This window comes from Dreissena polymorpha, chromosome 1 (assembly GCF_020536995.1).
Source record: "Dreissena polymorpha isolate Duluth1 chromosome 1, UMN_Dpol_1.0, whole genome shotgun sequence".
NCBI classification, from domain to species: domain Eukaryota; kingdom Metazoa; phylum Mollusca; class Bivalvia; order Myida; family Dreissenidae; genus Dreissena; species Dreissena polymorpha.
Window position 1 is genome coordinate 168,848,463 of NC_068355.1, and position 6,627 is coordinate 168,855,089.

Sequence of the window (6,627 nt, forward strand, 5' to 3'; positions counted from 1 at the left end):
GATCTACGTAATAGTGGTTTGACTTAATTATAAAGCATAATAATGAGATTCTGGTCTTTATCAACAGAATAAACATTTATTAAACAAATGGATATAAAAACAACATACAACGATACATTTCTAGGCATATTTTCAACAATGAATTAAACGTCAACAATGCTTACCGGAAATCAATGGACGCTTTTGATATATTAACTAAAAGGAACAATTTACCCAAAGAAAAATGAACGTAAGTAAAGAACGATGGTAGGTTAAATATCACAACAATATCTTAGTTAGAAGGTGATTTCAAGCGGTTCCGTAGTGTAGTGGTTACACGCTCGCTTCACATATGAGAGACCCAAGGTTCGAGCCCCAGTAGAATCAATTATTTTATTTGTGTTCTATGTTAATTTTTTGTTTTGATATAGACATTTTAGTTTAAATAAATATGCTGTTTTATTGTAACCATTTTTAGCGAGGCTGTTTTCTGAGAACACCCGAGCTATTGTCATAGCCAGCTCGTTCGCCGTCCGACGTCCGCAGTCCGCCGTAGGCGTTGTGCTAAAACCTTAAAATTGGTTCTAAAATCAAAATGCTTCCACCTACAACTTTGAAACTTCATATGTAGATGCACCTTGATGAGTTCTACACGCCACACCCATTGTGGGTCACTAGGTCAAAGGTCAAGGTCACTGTGACCTCTAAAAAAAATATTCTGTCAAGCTTTCGCAGCCGAGCGTGGCACCCGCAATCAAGGTGCCTGAACCACGTGACTTGTTCGGCTATGTGTGGGACAATCGGATGTAAACAAAACGTCGCTTCAGGTAACGTTTTTGATAATTTCTTTATTATTTCAAAACATTTTCAAAAAAACAAAGACGAGTGCCCGGTCATTGTCAAAAGACACAACTTTGGTAAGTTTGCGCTCAATTAATTAAGTAATTTTTCCAAAAAGTGCAACCGCGTGCTTGAAAACACACGAAGTGAAATGCTATGTGTGGTATATTTTTTTATTCGATCAACAAAAACGTTGATTACAATGCTGTAGAGGGTTTAAAAAATAGGGCGGACATTTTAATTCTTCATAGAGAAGCTACATACATTGTATGTTTGCGCAAAAACATCTGATTCGGAGTGTGTGTATGAAAATGTAATGATGCTATGTGTGGGACAATTTTTTTTAAATGCTATGTGTGGTATACAAACTAAACTAGAGAATCGAAAGATTGACATTAACGTCAATAATATTTAAAGTCTGTCTGAATAACAAAAGTTGGTCAATAAACATTGTTGGTAGTGTTTTGCGCGCCTTAAATATGATAATCCTACGTTGATGTTACTCAAAATTATCACGAGTGTCGATAACTTATATTCATATTTTGTTTACTTTTAGAATGCCATTTGTTTGCGAACAGTGTGGCAGAGAGGTGAAAACACGGCCGGGGATCTCCTAACACAAAGCCACCCACGCACGGACAGGAAAATAGTTCCGTTGGGCAACCTTTTTTGTTTGTTTCTATAAAATTGATTGTTACAAAATGTTGAATTTTCAGTGAATTGTTACTGCCAACTAATGCACTTGTTTAATACACAAAATCGTAAGGATTGTTTGTGCAAGATGTCATGTGAATATTATTTCAACAAAACTACAAAAAGTGTTAGTTGTGTGTTTTTTAGCAGGAATGTGTAGGCATTTTTGACTGTAACGATAGTTATTAAATAAGCATAAAGAGATCATACAGCATTTTTAAACAAATGGACACTAGGATCAATAACATTTTTTTTCTGGAAAATCAGGTATTTGTATCTAAATCCTATTGAGCTATCTGATATATCACGCATGCTATTTTTTTAAGTTTAACAGTTTATTTCATTTGTAATTTGTTCTTTTCAGGGAGATTAAAGTATTTTTGAAAGCACCTTCAAGAGACGTACTGATATCTTGATCAATGAAAAGTTCTCATATACAAACATGTGTAGTAAATGTTCCAATGTTTAAATGACTGTTTGTTTTATTACCAGATGGTGAAAGTATTGCAGGGACAGAAAACAATCAAAGTAAACATTACAAACAAATTTGACATTTCAACAAATTGAACAACATTATATGAGTTAATGTTAATTACTTGGCGCAGCAGTGGTAACAAGATCTTGCTGCGCCCTTTCATGACCGGGGCGAATGAGTATTTTCTTTAAACATCTCAAACTATTTTCAGTTATTCAGATTTCATTTGAATGTGAGTAAATGAAGTATTGATGCAATTCAATATGTTTGTTGGTATAATAACCCCCACAAGTCAAGACGTTTTGGCGATAATCATTTGTTATGACTTAATTGGAGCATTCATATGTTTGAATAGCAAGATTTGCAAATTCATAAATTGACTGATTACAATTTCTTTGTCAATACTAATGTACTTCTTTATGTATTTGGTGCTTTAATTTCTATTGTTACATGTGCATGCTAGTTATAAAAAATGTTATTATTAATGACGTGTTTATTTTGATATACTGAAGGTATTCATATGTAGATAATATTGGAATAGACCACAAACAAGCATTATTGGATTCGAAGATGTTCATATGGAGATGATATTGGAATAGACCACAAACAAGCATCATTGGATTTAAATTGTTATTTGTTATGAAAAACCTGTTTTATTAACACACATAATCAGATTTTATATTCATCTATCAATTTTAGTAATAAAATAGATACAAAACCCATAAATATACACACATATCAATATACACACTTTGTTTTGCTTATGCAAAAATACATGTTAAACGGTATGTTTGCATAGTTAGTTGAAATAGCTTTCAATAAACATCACAGAATGAAGCGGGGTCCCTGTGTCTGTCACTGTGGTTTTGATAATTAACTTGCCACATATCACCTCCCGTGTGGTTTGATGGTGTTCATGTAGTTCTTACACAGCTTCGAACCTTAAAAGCGTTACAGATCTTTCGACGAATCCTTTTCAAGTCTGAAAAACAATAGAAGTAAAACCCATTTTAAAGCATGTGCTCTTATTTTCTTTGTCATTCATTGAAAAATGGACCAAATTCAATAATCAGGCAGAACTATCAATTATTATATTTATTTAAAGACAATAAGTAAAACAAAGAAATATTATATTTCAACATAACATGTATGCTTTTATAAGAATTATGTTCAGTTAAACATAAATTGTTTAATCATTACACGATTACTTCAGTATTCAATAATGTAACATTTGGTTCATTTGATATATTTTCAGTACAGACTAAAGTTTATGTTCTGGATTCTTACAAAACTGTGTTCAGATTAAATGCAGAACTGACGGGCAAATTATTGTATACCACACATAGCATTTAAAAAAAAATGTGTCCCACACATAGCAGTATAACATTTATATACACACACTCCGAATTAGATGTATTTGCGCAAACATACAATGTAAGTAGCTTATCTATGAAGAATAACAATATCCGCCCTATTTTTTAAACCCTCGACAATATTATAATCAATGTTTTTGTTGATTGAACAAAAAATATACCACACATAGCATTTCACTTTATGTGTTTTCAAACACGCGGTTGCACTTTTTGGAAATTATACTTAATTAATTTAGCGCAAACTTAACAAAGTTGTGTCTTTTTACAATGACCGGGCACTCGTCTTTGTTTTTTTGAAAATGGTTTTGAAATTATGAATAAATTATTAAACGTTACCTGAAGCGACGTTTTGTTTACATCCGATTGTCCCACACATAGCCGAAAAAGTCACGTGGTTCAGGCACCTTGGTAATGCGGTGCGCTTGTTTGTTTTTATTATGCCCATGAAATATATGTGTGAGAGGGTGGGGGGGGGGGGTTCGTAAACACATTAAAACTTTTACAGTGTTTTCATATCAATGAGTACTCAACCCATATCATAAATGAGCAACGTAAGAATAAGTTCAGAATCATCTCCCCTTGAAGTTGAGAAAAATATGAAATTACGCTTACAAGATGAAGCAGATTTTTTAAAGCCTACACAGTTCTGTTCCATTAATGAAAACTGCACACGGATGCCAGTAAAAAATGAAACCAATGTAAATAAAGTGAACTATGAAATATTTGGGGGTTACAACACAAAATCATAGATAATGGTTATTTGGGGGTTATAACACAACATCATAGATGATGGTTATACCAGTATCTTTTTCTATTTTGTTTAAAATAAACGGCCAATATATTAATATTTACAGTAGAAAAAAGATCGTTCCATGTAACTTGATTGAGTGCCTTTTACACTGAAATTCCCGACGCCCTTTGATGCTTTGCATCAATACTTATCTTGTTTTCTGGTTTAAACGCATATTAGGTCATATCGCGGAGATTTAGTTAACCTTACCATGTGTTCATGGGCGAACTCACGTATTCAAGTCGTATTCGACTATGTGCTCATACCTACTTTCGGGAATCATCATGAAATTATTGCCGTACTTAACGAACAAACATGCCTTAGCTTATCGAATTAGAGAAAAAAACAATAATCAAAAGAGAAAAATTATATGTTCATGCACATGGGCATGTGAAATCACGTCCGTACACATAACATCATTAACTTAGGAAAGGGAACAACAAAATATAAAGTTTGGTATGATATACACGTGAAATTAAAGAGCATGGTGTAATTAAATAGCATGTCAAGTTTTGAATATATCTGCTACGTACCGTTATGTTATAACCCACAAACGTTTTACTGTAACAGAACGTTTTTTTTTAAAGATAATTGGTACAGAAAATACACGTCGAATATCTTTTTTAAAGATATTTCTTGTTATATTTGATCGAGAATGTAACCCGCCTCCCAGTTTCGCTGAATGGGTCAAGTTCCCCACGGGTATTACTTCCTCGTACCCCCCATTTTGTTTTCGTACCGAAAATTTTTCGTACCCAATTTATTTCGTACCCAATTTTTTTTCGTAACCAAATTATTTTTGTACCCAAATTTTTTTTCGTACCCAATTTTTTTGGCATAATTTTTGTACCAATAATTTTCGTACCCATTTTTTTGTAATCAAAATTGTCGTACCCACATACACAATTGTGGTGATGTAGATAAACTTAAATTGATGCTTTCATATCCATCCTCTTCAAAAGCTTCGTCACACCAGTACTGTCAGTACTTTGATTTACACACGGGCTGGACAGAATGTACACACACCATTAAGATTAATTCAACACAAAATGTACAGAAACATACATTCCCAACTCATTTAAAAACGTGAGAACCTGTATAAGTTGTGGCATGGTGGTTTTAGAAAAAAGCATTTCGATAAATTTTTCCTGTAGACGCGATCAAATTTCCACCCAATTAAATCGCTAACGACATCAAACTATTGCGTACATCATGCTGCATGCACACAAATGGTGGCTTCTTGCCGACGTAATAGATAATTTTGCATTTTTTCCAAAAAGGATGGGGCCAATGCTTAGGAGGGGCGCTAATGATAGGAGGTGGCGCCAATTCAAGATGTATCAATTAACAGTCGTATCGCAATGAGATCATCACACGACGTACATTTTTTGATAGATAATGTTATTTGTTATATTTACTTTATTTTTCAACGTACATACGTAGGCCCAAATCTTTACAGAACATAAACACATTCTACAATAAATAAGATGTGTTGTTTTTAATATGTAAGTTATCAATTCAACTAAGAAGCCACCAACATTAATAAAACAGATTGTACTATACATACCACAAATGTGTAATACTCAATAAAACCAATAACTAAATTCTCAACATTATCAAAATAGTTCATCGACAGCAATTGTTGTATACAGTATGATAATTCGCGAAATAAATCTAAGATAATACTTTTTCTTGAAACGATGATTTGTTTCCCTTCAGTTGCTTAATTTACTAAAAGTCCAAGTTCAACGAATCTTGATAAGGTTCATATATGCAGTTTTGCCACTATCAACTTAAAAAAAATGAAGAAAGCTCGGTCTTTTTTCGTTAACTTTTGTGTATAAAATAATAATACATGTTAAATGTTCGTATCTTACAAAGACGAACGTTTAAATCCATCAATATAAAGAAGTGAAACTCCAGCTGCTGGAGCAGTATTGAATTTTCATTAAAAACAATTAGTTGGTCCTTTACTTAAGGCAAGTGACCGATTGCCCAAACAGTACAAAACAGCACAATAAAGCACAATACAAACCAACATAAACACAAAATATGAATAAAGCTGGGGTCACCGCCTTGGAACGGTCAATGCAAAGCATTGGGGGTTTAAACCTGGTTATAGAGCGCTCAACCTCACACTTGGTCCAGCAATATTCATAATACATTTAAGTGTAAATAAAATTTAACGTCATAGCATTGTAACTCAAATTAAACAATAATAAAAGGGAATTAAAACGCATTCAATTTAATTACTAAGACATTATTATAAAACTACTTTTTTTCTAAGTAAACACGCACGCGACTCAAATGTGCTGAAGTAGTCAACTTACAAAAATAAATGTAAGTCCTGTAAACATAATATAATTCATTTCATAAAATATGTCACTTTAACATAGCTATACATGTGCATTGGCGCCACCTCCTATTATTAGCGACACTTCATTGTCATTGTCTCCATCTCTTTTTGAAAAATGCAA